Source organism: Marmota monax, unplaced genomic scaffold (genome assembly GCF_021218885.2).
Source record: "Marmota monax isolate L192 unplaced genomic scaffold, Marmota_monax_Labrador192_F-V1.1 WCK01_AAM20220418_F8-fsc00393, whole genome shotgun sequence".
Taxonomy (NCBI): Eukaryota; Metazoa; Chordata; class Mammalia; order Rodentia; family Sciuridae; genus Marmota; species Marmota monax.
Window position 1 is genome coordinate 539,070 of NW_026692824.1, and position 22,061 is coordinate 561,130.

General features: G+C 42.4%; 1 protein-coding gene across 2 annotated transcripts in view; it reads right to left on the reverse strand.

Annotated features, from left to right (window-relative positions):
- The window catches only part of Trim26 (tripartite motif containing 26), a 28,035-nt gene extending 17,753 nt beyond the window's left edge, over nucleotides 1–10,282 (reverse strand). Inside the window, exon 1 of one of the 2 annotated variants that reach the window (XM_046448527.2) lies at nucleotides 9,987–10,282. The gene's annotated coding sequence lies outside the window, so the exon portion shown is untranslated. Of the gene's footprint in view, nucleotides 1–9,340; nucleotides 9,493–9,986 lie in introns of those variants that run through there. The other variant, XM_046448526.2, reaches the window with a different exon arrangement.
- Between the last annotated feature and the right edge of the window lie 11,779 nt (nucleotides 10,283–22,061).

Sequence of the window (22,061 nt, forward strand, 5' to 3'; positions counted from 1 at the left end):
ATAAGGTAGTCCTGTTGGATAGCAGTTTTTCCTTTTCAGTGATGGAAGGAGGATCTCAATATTTCATAACTAGAGGAAATGAGGTTGGGTATGACAGACATGGGCAAACCAGAAAAGCTTTTCTTTTTTCCCATGCCCAGTTCTGTCAGATCCTGTGTATAATCATCCTCTCCAAAAACTCTTCCCTCAACCACCATTCCTCTATGGTTTTGACCTTTTTATCATTGTGCCTTCAGCATATTCTCTCTGATTATCTCCACAAATTTCCACAATAAGAGGCAAAAACCTTTACTCTCCCTTTTACACCTTGGATCTTGGGCAGACCATAAAAAAGAGTAGAGCCAGAAAAACAAAACAACACAACTCAGAGCAAATGTGGTCTACCTCCATTCCCTTTACTCATAAAACAATTTTAAATCCCAAGGAAGTCACTTCATGAATTACTTTGTACCTGAGGTCACATATCACTTCTGTGGGAGCATTCTTGTATCCCTTCAATAAGCTACAGGCCAGATGCAATTCTACCAAAAGAAGATGATGCTTCAAAAACTAAGGTCTGCGACTTCCTGGCACCCTCTTCATGGGCAGAACTGAGGATACTTTCTACCTTTGGCTGAGTTTCCCTTTCTCCATAATCCATTTCTGTCTTACAAGTAGATATCTAATCTACATATATCAACAGACTGGCAGGAGCTGACATTAATTCCTGGCAGTACATTTCAGCATGTGGAAACTATGAACTAAAACCTAGCTGAGGAAAGCATTGCTGTCAATGTCCACACCTTGTGGGCAGATACTGGCACTCTTTGCCTCCACCTGTGCCTGGGCCCAGTTCCAAAGGAAAGGGGTCAGAACTCTAGCCCTGTGCTTCTTAACAGCAGCCAGCTTCTGCTCCTGCAAGTGCTAAACCCTCACTCAAGACTCTATGGCTTCTTGTACCCTAATACGAGCACATTTCCCCCTGCATCCTGCTGCTTTGGGTTCCTAGAAGCCACAGAGAGGTACCCTAGAAAACACTTAATCCCAGATATGTAATCTGAGGCTGAAGGACCTAGGTTTCCACCCTTGCCTCCAGACCACAGGTTCAGGGCCTCCAAATAATAGCTTCTTCTTCCTGTCATCTTAACATTTAGAGTCCATGCCCTGTGGGAATCTCGTTTAAGGGCTTTTGGGGCCCCAGATCAAGGTCCATTTCTTAATGCAAAATAAGTAAATTCTCCTAGAAGCAAGCTTTCAAAAGACACCTCAAGTAACCCAAGAAAGAACAGAATTCAGGGCAAAAACTTTTACTTTCCTTTGGCTGCCTACAAATATTGAAAAAGAAAAAGAAAAAAAAGAATTCAGGGCAAAAAGCAAGTGTGATCTAGATGTGCAAACTAGAGGAGTGGCTGCACCCTAGCACCCAAATTTTATAACCCTGGTTGTGGCTGAGTACTGAGCACCAGGCTATCCCCAGGAGATCCTGGTGCCTGGACAGTGCATTTCTGTGGTCCCATGTGGGTTTTACTTTCTCCCACAGGCCAAGAAATAATGGTGCTCCTAAGGCAGTGTGGGCCCTGTGTACCACCAGGACCAGGCTTTGAGAATGCTCCAAGCAGCAGCAATTCCCACGGGGTTCAGAGGCAGCCACCAGCTGGGAGGTAGATGAGACAAGGCTTTAAAGTGTCCTTGTCTTGCAGCCAGTCTACTGGGCAACCCTGCCTAAGAGAAAATTGGAAGTTCTAGGTGTTTGTTGACTGGAAATTTGTCTTATGTTGACTCATGAACCAAACTCTCTTTTGCCTACAATATTCCCGAAAGTCATCTGTGTGCTGTGCACCTGAGAATATAAGAAGTAATCTTGGGGCGCTTACCTAGCATTCTTGACGACCTGTGTTCAATCACTAGCACCATGGGGAGAATAAATAAATGAAAGAAGAAGGAATCCTTTATCCTCTAGTGGGATGGTTTGCAGCCCAGATGACACAAAAATCACCTGGGGAGGAGGCTTCAACACATACCTAGACCAAATGAGTCAGAATGTCAGAGGTGGGCCTGGCTTTGGTATTTAAAAGTAAAAAACAAAAACTCCCCAGGTGATTCTAATGTCTAGTCAGAACTGGGACACTAGCTGAACCCCTTTATTTAAAGATGAGGAATGTGAGGGTCAGAGCCTTGGCTTGACTTGGCTTGCTCAGTGGCAGAGCTTGTGGGAGATGCACCTCCCTGCCCAGAACTCCTTCCACTGCCCCACACTACACTCTGGGGTGTGGAGAATGAAACCTCCCTCACCACTAGAAGTGATGTGGAGGGACAGCCTCACAGGCAGAAGAATGGAGGGAAAGGATAGCTATGAGTACAAGGAATTGACAACTAGCCAGGGGTGGGCAGGGCAGGGGCAGGGGCACAGCAGGCCACTGGATTTGAGCAGAGGGAAGGTGGAGAAAAAGGAGGAACAAATTATGCAAGCCACATTAAGACTGGACTTAATCCTAACAGCTCTGGAAGCCACTGAAGGCTTAAGAAGGAGGATGTCACGATTCACTCAACAGCTAACAGGTTATCTACTGGGTGCCTACTATATGCCAGGCACTGAGGTTACAGAAGAGAACAAAAATGGCAAAGTCCTTGCCCTTCCAGAGCTTATAACTAGTGATATAATTGAATGATCCTTTAAAAGCTGAAATTGGATCCAATAGTGAGGATTATCAAACTCTCAGTGGTGTCCAATTTACTTAAACCTCCTCTCTCCTTTACTTTCAATGCTCTAGCCACTTTGGCTTTCCTTCTGTCCCTCAAGCATACCCTGCCACATGTTAAAAGTGTCAATATGCTTATGTAAACACCGCTGGATGAAACCCCTCAATGGCTTTCTGGTGCTCCAGGGATAGTCAAACTCCTTCCCTTCCATTCTTCTGGGAGGCCCCAGATAATCTAGGCCCAGCTCTTGTCCCCAGATCATTTCCTGATGCTCCCTGCCTCCAAATTTATCCACAGCTAAAACAAACCCCTCTCTATACCTTAAAGTGCTACTGCATGTCCCAACCCAATATTTTAAAAATACTATTCCCTTTGCTTAGGCCAGCCATGCTGGCATACACCTACAATCCCAGCAATTTGGGAGGATCACAATTTCGAGGTCAGCCTCAGCAACTCAGTGAGACTCTAAGCAACTTAGCAAGACCCTGTCTCAAAATAAGTAAATAAAAGGGACTGAGGATGCAGATCAAAGCTCTCCCTCAGTTCAAAGGTGACAAATCTTAAGGCCTGTTAATCACACAACACACCCCACCCCTAGTTTGCTTCAGGGCAGAACATGACTACATAACTGCCAGTTACAAGGAGACTCAGTTGGGGAAGGGGGATTTGGGTGGTTTCTTGGTAAAGTGTCCCTGGGTTCAATCCCTAATACCAGAAAGAAAAGAAAAATGGTGCTTGGGATGTAGCTCAGCAGTAGAACATTTGCCTAGCCAGGGTTCCATCCCCAACACACACCCCGACCCCTCCTGACCAAAAGAAGCCACTAGACAAAGTCCATGCAATTATATGTCTGATGCAAAGAAGGTGGATGGTAGGTGTCTGCTGAAGGAATACAAGCAGTCCTAGCCTCTGTCCTTTTTCTCCAGCAAGATGGGAGAAAGGTGGTTTCTTCTTTTCCTGTAGAAGGGAGAACAGTGGGTTGCACAGCACCACTGGGTCACAGTATCCAAGGTTTGGCTCCAAAAAGGTGCGGAAACCAGGAGAGAAGAAAGTGAGAAAATAGTTGTGGTGGAATAAATTATAATAGTGCCTGCCCTTTACTTTAGTTTTAGACCTACACATGCATTCATAAACAGTATAATTTCTTTTTCCTGGTTTTGAGCCTCAAATGAATGGAATCATATTAACAGCATGTAATTTTTTGGGGGGGAGGGGTAATCAACATCATTTTGATGAGGCTCAATCATGTGACTATGAGCTGATTTTTAAACTTTTTGGTGCTGTTGTATAAACTTTAACACCATCTACTTCTGGCCATCTGAGTTTATTTCCAGTTTGGGACAATTATAAACACTGGTCCCATGAATATATGTGCACACATGTCCTAGAACACCCTTGCAAGTAGACACATCCTCAGCTTGATCAGAACAGACCAAACTGTTACCAAAATGAGAGTACTGGTGTATTCGAGGTGCTCCATAGCCATGCCAGCATCTGTTACTGTCAACTTTAAAGTTTTTGCTAATCTGGTGGTCAGAAATAGAATCTCATCGTATGTGTACGTTTTTAACAGTAAAAATATAAAAAGAAAAGAAACAACATGAGAGAAGCCCAATAATAGGAATCCTATAGCAGCAAAAGATATTGAATTCACTGACTTAACTAGTAAGCATTATAAATGTTTATCTTTGAGGGGAGGGGAGGGACCCACTCAGATTCCATTCTTCCTTCTTTTGGTAACTTCATTCAATTCCTTTCTGGGGATCCTGTGCTTAGGACAAAGCTCTCCCTCAGTTCAAAGGTGACAAATCTTAAGGCCTGTTACACACACACACACACACACACACACCCCATCACTAGTTGCTTTAGGGCAGAACAAGACTACTCAATAGCCAGTCACAAGGAGACTCAGTTGGGGAGGGGAGATTTTGGTGGTTTCTTGGGAACATTCAAGAAGTAAGCTTGGTTTGAAGATACTAAAACAATCTTGTTAATCAGAAGGTTAGTCTCTTTGAAAATAAAGCCAACCCAAGTGTTGACAGACACAGCCAGAATGGCGCCTGGCATATTACCAGAAGGAGTGGTTGAGAGGTGATACCAGCGAGCCATTAAGATGATGATAATTAAATTAAGCTGTGTATAATTGCTGTGACTGGATGATGCTGGATTGAAACAGGCTGTGTATTCAGTTGTATATGGACCCCTGCTGTCCAGCAATAGGGCGGCTCCTACTGCCTCTTTCTCCAGGAGCTGGGTGGAGGGCAGAGGAAGTCCTGGTGGAGAGAGTTCCGCTTGTGGTGTGGCGTTCCCTGGAGTTGGGGCAATAAAGGAGTTCCTGTTTGAACCTACAAGTGCCTCCTGGCAGCTCGGTTATTTTGTGCCCAGCCAGACTTCATCTACCCAAGAAGATGAAGATGAACTGAAGGATATCAGATCCTGAAGGCATCTTTCCAAATCCTGTCAGTCTGTACCTCAAGCTAGCTCTATGCTCAAACAATTTTTTCTTTCTTTGAACTTGTCTATCTTCAGCAAAAACAGGATACTGTCTGATCCAACAGAGGAAGTTATAAAGGTTATTAGGCTGAAATACACAAATAGCTTGTGCAGTCGATATATCTGCAACAAACACAGACACCCATCAAGGAGCAGTTCTCTGGCTAGCTTTCAAGGGTTGAACAAACCTGCTAGGACATAACAGATCACCAACTTGCTCTCAGCCATCATGGTCGCTCCCCACAGCTCCCATGAATTCTGAATGAGGAAACAGGGAGAATCTTCTTCCACTCTTTGCCAACCTTTCTAACCAAGGCCTGCAGTAGAGTCCTAGGCTAAGGCTAAAACATCTGGATTTTTACCCAGCCTCAGCAACTCTGCTGTGTCGCCCAGGGCTAGAATCTTGATCTTTCTGGACTTCACTAATCCTAACCCTAACCCATAAAAAAAAATGGAGGTCAGAGAATATAAAAGCCATGCACACAACAAATTGAAATGAAGGTTTGGCAGGTACACCAACAAATTTAATATGCAACGTAAGCACAGTAATTGCTCTTAATAAAAGCAACCAAAGCAGAATAAACATAGCTAAAATCTTTGGTTCAGAAACACTAATATTTTTGTGCTGATTTTGGCAACCTATCTTTCTATCTTTTCTCTTTCTCTATTAGACAGAAAAAGACCAGTTTATCATATCTAGTGTTTCAAGATCACAAATGAAGCCAATGAACTCAACATATATGGGTTAATGAAATAGAGATATTTTAACCATTCATAACCAGGGGGAGAATGAAATAGAGATATTTTAACCATTCATAACCAGGGGGAGAAAGACATCTAAACCAGCAGTTAAAGGAGTCACTATTTTTCATCAAGGTTGAGACACCAATACCATCCATTTTATATTAGTTGTGTTCAATGATATATCATAAACTTAATTGGCAAAACGTTTTTCCAGTTAAGGGCATATAAAATAATATGGCATCTCATATTTGGTGAAATATGGTCTATCTCCTACAAAATGCTGCGAGCATCATCCTTCTTACACAAGGATCTTGTCATTCTCATGCTTCAAAACTCATAGCTGAGGTTAAAACTGTATATCGGGACACACAAGGCACTCACAATCTGGTTCCAACTTACCAGTCCAGCCCCCAACCCTACCTCACCCTGCCTGATGCTCTGACCACTACGTGTATAGGAAAGACGCCCCTTTCACAACTCCCCACTTTCTTCCTTGCCCTCCTACATGTTCTCTCAGGCAGAGCTCAGCCTTGAAGGCTTAAACAGGATTGGTTCCCTTATCTATGAGCTCCTTCCTGTTCCCCTCCCTCAGTTACCTCCTGTAGTCTGGAGGTACTGTATTTCTATGATAATACTATCACACTGCCTCATACTTGGTATTTTTACCCCTCTTCTTACCCAATAAGAATATGAACCCAAGGGTCATGTCTCACTGATCTTTTTATTTCCAGTATATGGCATAAAGTAGTGAAAGTAGTGTCTATAAAATGTTTGTGAAATTAATGTGTCACCAGACTCAGAGCCCCACTACTTCTCCATTCTCCCTAGCTTTCATCACACTCTCCCTTTCCACTTTACAAACTTGCTTCATAGCAGACTAAGAGATATTCTTGGCCATAAATATCACTCAGGTCTCCTGGGCCTACACACACACACACACACACACTCATTTTGGGGGATATGGGGGGAGTCAATAAGCTGGCAAATTCTAATTCATCTTGGATGACAGTCAAATTAAGCCTTTGTTTACAAAACACCTTCTCATTCTCTGTGTATTTTTTTATTTTGATCCTGGGGGTCTAAGTCTGAAATCACCCCTGGATGCTCTATCTGAGGTCTGCAGTTTCTTTTTTTTGGGAGGGGGTACAAGGATTGAACTCAGGGGCACTTGACCACTAAGCAACATCCCCAGCCCTATTTTGTATTTTACTTAGAGAGGGTCTCACTGACTTGATTAGCGCCTTGACATTGCTGAGGCTAGCTTTGAACTTGAAATTCTCCTGTCTCAGCCTCCAGAGCTGCTGGGATTACAGGTGTGTGCCACCCGGCTATAGTGTCTTTTATGGTGGTTGAACCTAGTCTAAGTTCAGCCTGTTATTCCCTTGCAGGAAGTGACATCTAAGAAGTCACCTACTGCCCCCAGGATTCAGTTTCCTTACCTCTTAACATGGGGAAATGTTTTGCTAAGTTTACCAGCTGTCTGAGGTTCAAGAGAGGTCACATAAGTAAAAGTGTTTTCAATAGCAAAAGAGCATTATTAAAACAGGAGAAGCAGAGAAACCAACTTGAAAGAAATTTCAATGGCCAAAGCTCTAACAATTATGCAACAGAATAAAGTAGTACTGGATTATAACCCAAAGCATAAAATAAATATCTGAGCCCATAATGATATAAACAAATGATTGAATAAATCACTAAGTAGGGAAGAGGAGATCAATCTCCCTTGTACAGAATTACAAATAATATATGGAGATACTTGCCCTCAAGGAGGAGGATCATTCACCCCCCACTCCCTACCTGTGGAGTGTACATAATGACTTCCTTCCAAGAATACAGTACACAAAGGGGAGAAAATAAGAGTCTGTAACTTTATAGTGAAGAAACCTCTCAGTCAGGTAATCAAGATCAGCATCAAGTCATAAATCATGATGACCTCATAAAACCCTTGAAATGATGTGATGAATATGGAAATCTACTTTGTGGTTTTCCTCCAAATAACCCATAAGACCAGTCTTAGGAGAAAAACAACAGGCAAATTCCAACAGAGGGTTACCCTAAAATACACATGTCCATTTGCTACAGTTTGGCTATATATAGGTATACTCCAAAGGTCCATGTGTTAAAGGCTTGCCCTTGGCACCACAGGAGGTGGTAGAAACTTTGAGAGGTAGGGGCCCAGTGGAAGGTCTTTACATCATGAGTGGGGGGAGGGTATGCCTTAGAAGGGACCCCAGTTTCTTCCTCTCTTTCTCTTCTTTTTGGTTCTCTGGCCATGAAGTGAGTAGAACAGAGATCAGTAAATCATGACTGAAATCTCCAAAACTGTGAGCCAAAATAAACTTTCTCTCTTTTTAAGTTAATTATCTCACGTATTTCTTACAGTGAAGGAAAATGCATCAAAGGTCATCAAAACGAAGTCTGAGTAACTGACACAACCAAAGAGTCATGACAACAATACAATATGTTAACACAGATGGGATCATCAAACAGAGAAGTATTCAGGCAAAAAAAGCAAATCTGAATACACTATGGACTTTGGTCAACAATAATGTATCAATATTGCTTCATTATTTGCAGCAAATGTACCAGACTGATGTAAAACGTTAAGGGGTAAAATGTTTGGGGTATATGGAAGCTCTAGACTATCTTCTCAATTTTTTTCTTAAATCTAAAACTGCTCTAAAAAATAATGTCTACGAAAAAAGAAAACTAATTTTGAAACATTTTTAAAAATCTATGTTTAGAAAACGTGATTTTTTAAAAAAGTTGTGGGAAAAAAACATGCTAGGGATTATGATTTCAGCTAACAGTTAAACAGGAGGTTCAGGCATGCATGAACGAATGAATGTCATTCTCCCCTCTTTTGAAGCACACACAAATGGTTGTGGTGTCAAAATCTGGAATCTACTGGGAATTCTGAAATGTTTCCCTCCTATTTACTCCTTAAGGTTAAATTAATATACTTTTTTTCCTAAAGCTAAACAGGGATACAATTAGCAGGGAAAATATACATCTCCAAGTGTGTGTGGTGAAACTGGTTTACTCCGACCCAAAGAAGAAGAAAGGAAAGGAAACCTAACTTTGGTCATGGAGTCCGAATGGCTATCTACAGGGCTCCAAGCCACCAGACCTTCATCCGGGTCCCGCTTACTTCTAGCCCTGGGGACTATAAGGGATTAGAGTCTGAGCTGGACTCGGGAAAGCTTGAAAGACTGACGAGGAAGGGCGAATGAAGGGTCAAGCAAGCAGGAGGGATTCGGTTGGCAGAGAGGACGCAACGAACTCGACCCCCTGCCCAGCCCGCCCGGCGGCCAGGCCGGGTTCTGTCCCAAGGCCCTGCGGCCGCATTCAGTCACCCCAAGCCTGGGGCGCGTGTGTGAGACTGCTGTTTCACTGCATTTCTCATCGGATGCCCCTTACTCACCAGTCCCGAGCCGCAAATCGAGGGCCCGGGTCGCTTCTCTCCCGCACCGGTCTGTTCCGGGTCCGACTCAGGCTCGAGCAACCAGCGCGACAGCGCGTCCCCGCCCCGTAATCTCCCGGCTACTCGGTGCCCTCCGCCGAGATTTCTCCCCGATCAGCCCCGGGATTGGCCCCTGCTGAACTCCGCCCTCCAATGGGAACTTTAGTCTACTTGACGTCACTGATCACCGGGCAAATCCCCAGGCAGGGGCCGGGGGTTGGGGCGGCAGGGGTCGGGGGGTGGGGCAGCAGGGCCCGAGAAAAGGAAACTGAAAACGGAAGGGCAGAGACTGGTCAGATCCGCAGCCCAAGTTTGGTGCCTGCGGATATAGTTACAAGCTTTAAGGGAGTTAACTTATGAGGCCCAGTGAAGCACCCGTGTAGGACTCGGGTGCTATAATCCCTTCCTGGTCTTCCCCAGACGCCCCCACTTCCCGATCTCCTTGCACCGGTTCAGGGTCGCCGGCGGCTTTAATGCGAAGTGGCGCTCGCCAAGGCTCACCATTAAACGACTCCCTGTTCTCAACGTGACCTAAATTTGTTTCCAGGACAAGACAGAATCTTAACAAGCATATATTCTCAGGGGACTATTTACAAAAATTAACTACCATTTCCGAAGTGAGTCGCTGTATGTAAAATATCCTCCTGCAAGGCAGGCACTGTCCCCATCCGACAGGAAAGAAAGCTGAGGTTCTGTGAGCATAGGGGCCTAGCCCGGCTCAGTGGGACTGTTTCCGTTCTTGCGCGCTGAATTTAGAAACTACAAAACCCGCAAAGTGGACGGGGACTCGGGTTCCCAGGGTTCCCAGGGACCTTGGTGGCGAGGTTTCCAAGAGGCTTCGGCGCGTCCCAGCAGCCCACGGCCCAGGAAGCTAACTACGACGAAGCATCCCGTTTTCTCAGCCTATGCTGGTTTCCTGCTCTGCCTGCAATCCCTGCACCTGGTCTCACGGCAAGGCCATCCCCTGTGCTGACGTCGCCGTATCCCAGGCACTGCTGCGTGAAAATACCCTAGACTGCCCGGCAGCTGGGAGGTTGCTACATTCAGTACTGGCACGGAGCTGGGAGAAACTGGCAAGAGGCGTTGAAGGTTCTGCTGTCCGCCAGTTCCCAGATCCTAAGAGTGGGATTTAGACAGAGGCGCGGGCCTACCTAGGCGGTGTTGTCGGTGCGTTGCAGGTGTTGGGGTGGGGAATTTTCATGACCTCGTGATCCTAGGGTCCTAAATCCTAAAACCCATCCAGCCTCCACCCATCTGCTGCTGAGGGCGAGGAAATTTGGAGTGAATGGAGGAGGGGATGGGACACAACTCTGGCAGGCCTATGCTCTGGATATGGTGTCAACACATTCTACACCCACCTGCTACCTGCTCTTGCAGGGTTGTGGGAAGAAAGTGTGTTTGAAATGCTCTTCAAATAACATCATGCTACTAAGCTGTTCTCTCCCAGAATCCTAGGAGGTACTTAACTTGCTCAGTCCAATGGTCCAGCCCTTTGTGGTCTTTCCACACACACCCTTTTTGACTTAAATTCTCTGATACCTTTCCAGCACACTTGGGGGGGGGGCATGGAAGACCTCTGCAGGGCCTGGGGGTGGGAGAGGGCTGGTATGACCTCTTGTTGTCACCTTCTCATTTCCTGCATTTTAACCACTCACCCTAGCCCCTTGCATGGCTGCCCGCTTCTGATCAGTCATGTTTCTGCTTAATTGGCATTTCAGAAAGGCCTTTCTCCATCCCTCAGTCTAAATCTGAGTCATTCTCCGCATGGTCTCCATTTTAGATTTCACTCGATATTAGACCCGATTTACCTAACTACACTGACTACCTAACTTTAAATCTGGCTTCACTTTTTACATTTGTCACTTTTTCATATGCAGGCACCTGACTCAATCTAGCCAGCAGGGATCTAGGCAGGTTCCCTGGATTAATAGCCAGTAATGTTGGCATCCCTTTGTGACATTCTTTTCTTTTTTATGTAACATAGAAAATTGTTCACATAAGGGTCTTCAAGGGATAAGAACAGAGAGAATTTCCTAGGTTTTATGGTCTGTCAACGGAGAAATGGAGACAGGAATCCTAATTTCTATGGTCTATTTCAGGGGACAAAGAACAAGAGAAGATCAGAAGTATTTTCTGCTTCTGCTGTCTCCTTAATTTTCAAGATGACATATTTTGGGGTACCATTTCCTGTACCTCATTATATGCAAACTCATTTTTAGAGGGCAATTTCTAGTTCTTCCTCAGGTAAAACCTGAGCTGCTCAAGAACATGCTTACTAAATCTTTTTGCTTGATTTAAGATTCTCATTTCATATGTAAGCTATTTAACATACCATCCTCTCTGGCCTAGTCTACACTTACTGTTTCAAAGTTTTACATTTAATCCCCATGACAACTCTATGAAGTAGATCTAATTTTCATTTCCCTTTTATGGACGAAAATCTGTGACACATAGAAGTTGAGTGACTTGTCCAGAAAGTGAAAGGAAGGAGGATTCAAGCCCATGTTGTCTAGCTCCCTTTAGGCAGCCCCATGTATTGCACTGGACTCCCCCTGATATAAGCACAGGACTGGAGTGCCCAAGCAAAGAATTTTAATTCTGTTCCAGGAACCTAGAGGGCAGTGAGTCATCCCAGCCACTAGAGTGGCAAGTGTGACACCTGCTACTTACTGTAAAGGTGCTTTGACCATGAAGCAAGCACTGGAGCTGTCACCAAAAGATTTCCTTAACTTCGAGGTGAATGAGGCTCTTGACAAACATCATAGAAAAAAAATTAAGGACCTTAACTCAGGATGAGTGGGACTCTTGACAAACATCACAGAAATGAATTTAAGGATCTTAACTCAGGATGAGTGGGGCTCTTGACAAACATCACAGAAATTAATTTAAGGACACATCAGTAAGAGACATAGAGATTTATTAGGAGAGACACATTTAAGGAAGAATGCTGGCTATCGAGAGTGAGATGCTTTGGAGGTTCTAGGGGAAACCTGGTCAGGGACTGTTGGGAAAAGTATAAACGGCAGCCATACCCCAGAGAAAAACCCCAACATGGCGCCTAAGGACTTCTTCTTCCTATCTTCTTCTTTTCTGCAGTGGCGCGAAAAGTTCCCGCCCGTGTGAACTCTCCCGCCAGCGCCAATTTCAAATCTCGCTGGCGGGGAACCTTAGCCCCAATGAGAACTAATTCCTGGGCTCCGGAGCTGATATCTGAAAGAACTTGCCAATAAACGGGTTGCCTGCCATTTATCTAAGCCCTACCATCTCCCCCTTAGTAAGCACACAGCTTTTTGCAATAAAATTGGAATTCTCCCGGCGAAGTGTCTTTGCGTGGGGAATTCTTTCAGGGAATGAATTGAAGGTATGTGAGAATGATATGGGAAGAATATCATATGATATGTCTAATGACTAGTGGTCTGACAATTATCAGGATACTTTAGGCTGATGTGGTCTCCAATATCTGAGCAGTAGATAATGTTAGAAAATGCCTGATATTACAAGTTTCTTAAAATATTGTATCTCTTTACTAAATCTATTTATTACATTGGCTAATTAACAGTGCGCAATGTAATTCTCATAAATGGGTTCATTTATGGTAACTCTAATTTACAATTCTCTTAGAAATCTGAGAATGACAGGCTTGGGAGAGAGAACTGGCTTGGGGAGTGACAAGCCTAGGAGGAAAGATATGCAGAGCTTTAGCATAGCTATAAGGCTTTTAGATTGAAGTTATATTTTCCTGATCCTTCCTATCTTTTTTATTTCTTTTAACCTACCTCAGAACCACCTGTGTTCCCAGTGTTCATCGCTAATGTCTTTAGTTAGACTTGAGAAGCTGCATCAACCAACATGTAACATAATGAGAGAAGACAGTGCAAGAGTGATAGTGCTGCCAAACAAAGCCATACAGCTTTAGAAAGAATTTAGAAATACTCAAGCTGAGCTCTTTCAACATCCATTTATTGAGTGAAGACCATGTGCATGAAAGACAAGCTATGTCTCAGCTCTCATGGGGCTTACATTGAGGGGGAGGAGGAGGATGGACAAAGAAATTAACAAGATATTTTCAAATGGTGACCAGTGCATTAAAAAAAAAATCAACATAGAATAAATATAATTGGACATGTTGAAGAATAACACCAAAGAAGCACGCCGAGGCAAGGTCAGAGTAGAAATTAGAAGTTTATTAAAGGACAGCAGAAAAGACTTCTCCCGGAGGAAGAAGGGGACCCAAGAGGTGGAATCCGTGGAAGTGCGGTTGTTTCCCCTTTTTATAGTTCTTTCAGTGATGGAATGTAGGTGAGAAGGCCCGAGGGGTGGGACACAGGTGGGCCAAAGAAGTAATCTGGTCAGGAAGGACTTCCGAGTCAGCACCTTTTTGCTGGGGGCTGTTCATTAACATTTCTTTGAGGTGGACTTTGGCCTAGGGCCTTTTCGGGACTTCATTAACATTCCATGAGTTGTCCTGCGTTTCCCGGAATCATTGACAGCATGGCCTCCATTTTAGATTTCACTCGGCATTAGACCCGATTTATCTAACTACACTGACTACCTAACTTTAAATCTGGCTTCACTAATAGCATTAACTGCTGGGTTTTGAGCAGAAAGAAAGCATAGCCTGAGCCAATTTCTTCTGTGACTTGTTTTGTCTTTTAAAATCCTTTGTCTTCCAAATTTGTTGACGTTTATATTAAGTCTTTTTTTTTAAGTTTAGCTTTTAGTTGGACACAATATCTTTATTTTATTTATTTATTTTTATGTGGTACTGTAAGGGTAAAACAAATTGAAATTAAAGCGTAAAAGTTAAAGGGTAAAAGACCGGGTGTTGTAAAGTTTCTAAGCTGCAAGGTCTGAGTTAAAATGTAAAGGATTAGGTATTGTTAGGTTTCTATGTTACCTGCAAAACCTGAAATTTCTGTAGCTGTTAAGACAATGCTTGGAACTGCCCAGTAAATATTTCCCCCTGACTATTTGGTTGTTTAATAAGGGCTCTGTGTGGTCGCACTTAGGCATTGCAGGGCCTGAACCAATCAGTTTGAATGTGTACTCTCCTTAGGAATGACCTATCACTCCAGCCTGACCTGTTCCCGCCAATGAATGAACTAATCATGTTTAGGAGTTGTTGTTCAATTTTCCCGAGCCTCATGATGATTTGTTCTGATGTATACAAAGCACTCCGCCCTCCCCAAAAAGTGTACTTAAGCAGTGCTCAGCCCCTGCTGGGGGCTCTGGGCTGCTTTCCCTTCTTGAGTGGGCACGGAGCCCCAGCATGCTGGTTCAATAAATCCCCCTTCTGCCAATTGCATGAGTGGTCACTTGGTGGTCTCTTTCTCCGACATTTCGCGGGACCCTTACAGTACTGAAGATCGAACCCAGGGCCTTATATGTGCGAGGCGAGCGCTCTGCCGTTGAACCACAACCCCAGCCCTATATTAAGTCTTTTAATTCAAAAGTTAGTGAAAATAGGTTGTACAATAAACAGGGACAATTCAACCTTTAACTTAAAAATTTCTAAGATGTTTAAGCCTTATATACTTACTGATGGTTCCCCAGAATATGAAACGGTATACCTCATGACATATTTTTTAAAAATTATTGTGGAAGTTTCTAAACCTATAAAAAAGTAGAGAAAATATTGTGAACCACTAGGTTTCAATAGTTAACAACATTTTGCTGTTTGGTTTGCTATGTTTGCCTTGCTCTTCTACTAAAACAAACAAACAAGAAAACTGGAATATTTTAAAGCGAATCCTAGACATATTCCACTTCCTCTGTAAATGCTTCCAGATGCTTTTCTAATAGACTTTGCTTACATAAAAATGCCATTATTACACTACACCAAATTATTCATGTAAAGACTTAATAATTTTACAATATTAATACCCAATTCATAATAAAATTGCTTGATCTTACCAAAGATACCTTTGTACAGTTGTCAAAATTCAGATTCAAACAAGATTTGTATGAAAGAGTTAAAAAAAAAACCCTCTGGCTGTAGTGGTGCATGCATGTTGATCCCAGCTACTCAGGAAGCTAAGGCAGGGATTCAAGGCCATCTTTGGCAAGTTTGAGACTGAGAAACTGATGTGACTCCATTTTTAAGAAACCAGCCTCTACCTCAGAGCAAAGCCTGTCCAGGGAAGGAGGGTGGCTCTTGTCCTTGGAAAAACCCACAGAGCACTCCTAGGCACATACCCACCCTGCTGAGTTGTTTGTCTGCAATAACAGGAAAGATCTGAGGCTCAAGTGTCCCCAACTCAGTTAGGCTAGGTGAGGACCCATAGCAACCCCCTAGCAACCACCAATCAGAATGAGACAGATGACCAGATGACCAGATGGGATGCCAGATGACCCCCCAGTAGTTTATGGTGGTTGTTAAATGTTGGGAAACCATGTAGTTCAGCACGAACTCCCCTTGTGGCTTAAACCAATCAGTTCAAAGGAATCCCCCTCTTATAGTAACCAATCACCCCTACCCAACTTGTTCCCGCCAGTGAATGTGCTAATCAATGTTAAGAGTAGTTTGATTTTCCCGAGATGTGAAATGATTTGCTGTGTGATTTTGAGGGCCACAGCTGAGTCAGGATGACCATAGCATACTGCCAGAAGGAAGTGGTTGAGAGGTGACCAGTGAGCCATTGAGATGAGGATGGTTATGTTAAGCTGTGTATTCAATTGTATATTTGACCTTTACTGTCTGGCAATAGGGCGGCTCTTGCTGCCTCCGGCGCCCACTACTTTGGAGTTCCCAGGGAGTTCTCACGGTTCCGAGGGAGAGTGTGGCGAGGACCCCGGGGGAGGGTGAGAGCGTTCCCGAGGAGCGTGTGTGGAGTTCTGGTGGAGTTCGGCAATAAAGAGTTGCTGTTTTGAACCTACAAGTGCTTCGTGGAGGCTTGGTTATTTGTGCCCAGCCAGACTGCGGCATGAAATGATTTGCTGTGTGATGTTGTGATGCATAGAGTATACCAAAAAAACCTATAAATCCTCACTGGACTAAGGGCCAGGACTCACTCCTCAGGACCACTGAGTCCAGGCTCGAGCTTGCAATAAAGACTCTTGTGTGATTGCATTGGATTTGGCTCCTGGAGGTCTATTGGGATCCCAAAAATCTGGTGTTACAAGACCAGTCTGGGTAAGCGAGACCTTGTCTCAAAATAAAAAATAGAAAGACTGGGGCTATAACTCAGTGGTAAAGCACACTTGGGTTCAATCCTCACTGATTGCCCCCTCCCTTGCAAAAAAGGATCCCAAACTTGAAAATAGGCAAAATGATGACTTTATGTCCTTTCTCTATGGCACTGGAGCATTTTCTAACAGGCCTACACAGAATTATATAATTCTCTAGGGTATCTTTGCTTTATCTTACTATTTTAGTATTTAGAGTACTCTTTAAGGGTAATATTGTTTGTAGAAAAGTAATATTGATGTAAATAATTCTTGGTCAACAGCAATGTAAATTAATTTTGCTCAGTAGAATAGGAAAGATGTATGTTTGACAGTGCCTGTGTATATTCAGTCTTTTAAATTCCCTTCTGACTAGTTCTTTTTGTGAGTACCCCTGTTAATATTAGGGGATAGACAAATGAAGATGGTGGGAATGAGGTTAAGAGAATAATTCTATAAAATGGGCCCACTGTGCTGACCCCCACATGCTTTCTTTACCAAAAAGTAATTTGTCTATAGTCCTGCCTGGCCTAAGGGGACAGGATATGTCACATTTCTTAGCAAACTACCTGTTATCTGTAAGAAAATGCAGCCAGAAAATAATGTTGATAAGAGGGAACCAAGTTACTTTGAAAGCAGTGACTTTTGTGACCCTTTTTACAGACCAGATTCTGGAAGATGAATATAGTTTCTCCTAACCATAAAATCTGTAAGAATGTATGGTTAAGAATCCAATTAGAACAAGTCAGCGAGGGCCAAGGTGACCTAGAGTTGCCATAGCAGTGGAGGCTTGGAAGTCTGATGACACTCTGCTGTCAGTCAATAGTCTAGAGGTGGACCTGGGAAGGACTCTGGAAATTTCACTGGCATCCCCAATAAAACTGGAGGGCAAGAGAGGCACGTTGATGAAAAATGTCCCCTTTCTCTTTTCCTATCCCTTCAATAAGAGTTTATTGAAGAGTTTCTCTTATTCTGAGCAATATTTCTAAAATCTTTCTGACCTTATCTAATTCTAAGCACTTCCCAAAGGTTCCACATCTAAACACAATAGTCAATTGATTTGAGTGTCCATCCTCTTCATACCTCACAATGAGATTAAATGCCAATATGAGTTTTGGAGTTTGGGAAGGGACAAACCATTTTCAAACCATAGTAGGAGATATCCTGCTTTAAACTTTTTAAAATTTTTATTTTGAAAACACATTGCATTGTATTTTTATGTTTTTTTTTTAAATCCTCATATCTATAGCAATTCATCCTTCCTTTACTGTCATGTTGTTGATTTGTTGGAGAAACCAGTTCATTATCCTGTAGAATGGTCCACATTCTGGATTTGGCTGGTTACTTCCTCATGGTGTTGACTAACTTATTCCCTTAACCCCTGTATATCTTGTAACTGGGAAATCAAGAGATTTTCTCAAATTTGGGCTCAATTTTTTTAAAGACAAGAATAGTTCATAAACAGTGCAGTGTACCCATTGAATCACATGTAGAGGCATATGGTCTCCATCCCTTTTTTAGTGGTGCTAATTTTGATAGAAGGTGCAAGTATTACTGGCCTGATTCCTCCACGTCCCATAGTGTCGGTATGGATTTACTGCCCTTTGACTACAAAAATGGTCCTGAGCCCTTTAAGTGTTTTCTTTGCCAGCTGGCCCTGAAGCTTTGCCAGTAGAGGGCACTGGAGAGTCATTGAAGGAAAAAGAAAAAAAGATTTTGTTTTCTTGGTGTGGTCAGCTCTTTGCCAGGTTTCCGCAACATGTGCATAGCTCTTCTAGCACTTGCTCCTGCAGCACCCGAAAATTCCATAGCATCCAGCATCTGCAGTGCATAATCAGCAACACCCAGCAGCCAGTGGCTGTTAATTAGGTACCACTTCTGAAGAGGTTTCGCGCTGGAGAGTTCCCGGTACAAACAGCTTTTGCCTGCTCCAAAGAGGGTAGATTTCCAGCAAGTTCTGCCTTCATAGAATCACCATGACATCTCTACCATCCAGTGAGCCACTGTTGCATCCTACCTAACAAGGCAAGATTCTATCCCCTCTTGTTTTCTCAGACTAAATAGTCACACATAAATACCTCATATCCTGTGTAAGCAGTTTTATTTTACTACACATGAATTATTCTCATGAACATACAAACATGTTATAAATTTCTCCCATTAAAAACAAAATAAAATAAACTCCTTGATATCATAAATTTTTAAAGGATTTTTGTTGCAACTGCTCCCCCATTTCTCTGCCCCCTGTTTATAGCAAAACTTGGAAATCTTATGTGTCGATGTCTGCATTTTTTATAACAATCATTCACTAGCTTTTCTTTGTACTTCTTTTATACATGTATATATTCCTAAACAGGACATTTTCTGGGTTTGCCTATTTCTGAACTATATACACATAGCACCATACTGTATGTACGTCGTCTTCTGTGACTTGTCTTTGTTTTTGAGATTCATCATTTTCATGCACGTGGCTCTGGCTTATTCATTTTTACTGCTGTGTAGTGGTTCAAGTATGAATATTTTTTAATATTTATTTTTTAGTTATAGGTGGACACAATATCTTTATTTTATTTTATATGGTGCTGAGTATCGAACCCAGTGCCTTACGCGTTCTAGGCAAGCACTCCACCACTGAGCCACAACCCCAGCCCCTACATTTTTTCTTCTTATACTATTCCTGGAATTTGATTGGTCTTCATCTTTTCCCTATTATGATCAATTATGGTACAAAGACTCTCACACATGTACCCTGACACATACCTATAAGACATTTTAGAGTATGTAACTAGGTATGGAATTAAAACTTTACAATATATGTATATATATAGTATTACTTGGTAAGAGGAGACTATTTTCCAGGAGTTGTATAATTTATACTTCCTCTTGGTAGACAAAGTTTCCATTAAGTCACATCTGCAACTATATTAGCTTATTTTCTGCTATTATAATGAAATACCTGAGGTTGATTACTTCATATTAAAAAGAGGGGTTTGCTTTTTTTCCCCACACAGTTCTGGAGGTTCAAGGACATGGTGCCAGCTTTTGCTCAGCTTTGGTGAAGGTTCATAGTAGATGGCACCACAATAGTGAGAGCAAGTGGAAGAAGGAGACATCACATAAGACAAAAGGCCAGAGCAAGGGACTGATCCTACTCTTTTTTTTTTTTTTTGGTACTGCAGATTGAACTCAGGGATACTCAACCACTGAGCCACATCCCTAGCCCTATTTTGTATTTTATTTAGAGACAGGGTCTCACTGAGTTACTTAGTCCCTTGAAGTTGCTGAGGATGGCTTTGAACTCAAGATCCTCCTGCCTCAGCCTCCAGAGCTGCTTGGATTACTCTTTTGTTGTTGTTGTTGTTGTTTGTTTGTTTGTTGTTTTTGTGGTGCTGGGATTGAATCCAGGGCCTTGTGCATGCGAGGTAAGCACTCTACCAACTGAGCCATATCCCCAGCCATGATCTTACTTTTTTTTTTTTTTTTGATAGAGAGAGAGAGAGAAAGAGAGAGAATTTTAATATTTTATTTTTTAGTTTTTGGCGGACACAACATCTTTGTTTGTATGTGGTGTTGAGGATCGAACCCGGGCCGCACGCATGCTAGGCGAGCGCGCTGCCGCTTGAGCCACATCCCCAGCCCTCTTGCTTTTTTTTTATAACAACTCATTATCATGAGAATTAATTGGGGTCCCCCCAAAACTACTATATCTCTCCTGAAGATAGTACCTCCAATGACCTCTCACTCTCTTAGAGTTCCCAGAACCTCAACACTGCCACACCAAAAACAAAACCTCTAACACAGGAACCCATGGAGACAACATCTAAATCATAGCAGCACCTTTACTTGGTATTGTTGATGTTAGCCATTTTACCTTTCTGATGTGTGTGAAATGTCTTGTTTTGGTTTTAATTTGCTTTTTTCTGATTATTTTTCTTGTTTCTGATTATTAGTGAAGTTGAACATTTATCTTTACTTCCTTTCCTTTTAGCCATCTGTCTTCCTCTTTCTTTGTACTGTCCTTTATGTTTTAAATACTTTTTCCCATTGGGCTATTTTTATTTTCCTTATAGATGTATGGGAAGTATTTGTTTTTCATGTATTTGGGACCTAATGTTTCATTGCTTATATTTTTTGCAAATAACTTCTTAGTGTTTCAGACTTGTCTTTTCTCCCTATGGTATCTCTTAAAGAAAAGTTTTTCATTCTAAAGTATTTAAATTTATCAATCTTTATATTTTAGACTATGAGTTTAATTTAATAAGTCCTATCCTGTCCTGAAATCACAAAGGTAATATCTTACATTATTATTATTATTTAAAAATTGTTGTTGTTGCTGTTTTGCAGTACAGAAACAGATAAATAAACCTTTTTTTTTCTTTTTTTTTGTGATACTGGGGATTGACCCCAGGGGGATGAGCCACATCCCCAGACCTTTTTATTTTTTATTTCGAGAAAAGTTCTTGCTAAGCTGCCCAGGTCGGCCTCAAACTTGTGGATCTTCCTGCCTTAGCCTCCCAAGTAGCTGGATTACAGGGATGCACCACTGTGCCCACTTCCTACAGTATTTTCTATATATTTTAAAGTTTTGCTGCTATGTACTGACTATTAATATTCTCATAAAACTTGTATATTGAAGCTTATCCCCCAGTATGATGGCTTTTGGAGGTGGGACCCTTGAGAGGTCATTATCTTATGATAGTGAAACACTAATAAATGGTATTAGTGTTCTTATAAAAGAGATCTCAGGGAGTGCTCTTGTCTTATGCCATTGAGGACACAGTAAGAAGTTGGCTACTTACAACCTCAAAGAGACCCTTCACTGTAACCTAAATGCACTAGCACCTTGTCTTAGACTTCCCAGCCTCCAATATGGTGAGAAATAAATATTTGCTGTCTAACCTGCCCAGTATGGTATTTTCATTATAGCAGCCTGAATGAAGTAAGATAGGGAGTAGATATCACAATTTTTAGTAGGGAGATTAGGGAAGGCCTCACAGAGAAGGTGACATTTAGCAAAGACCTAAAAGATATGAGGGGGTCAGCTTTAAGAATACCTGAGAGAAATGTGTTTTAGGCAAAGAGAAGGGCTTACAAAAAGGCTCTGAGGCAGGAACATGCCTGGCATATATAAGGAACTGTAGGGAGGCCAGTATGTCTGCATCAGAGAAAAGAAGAGGTGGAGTGTAGGATGTGAGTTCATGAGGTCAGAGATGAGTGGATCCAGATTGGGGAAGACCAGGCCAGCCATTCTAAGGACTTTGTTCTGCTTTAAGATGGAGGTCATTGAAAATTTTGAACAAAGGCTCCAACTATTGACTTTAATTTATGTTTTAATTTCTATGGCTACTCTATTGAAAATGGAACCAGAGAGGCAGGGCATTTTAGTCAGCTTTTGCATTGCTGTGACCAAAAGACCTGACAAAAACAACATAAAGAAAGAAAAGTTTATTTGGCTCATGGTTTCAGAGATTCAGTCCATTGTTGGCTGACTCCATAGCTCCAAGTCTGAGATGAGGCA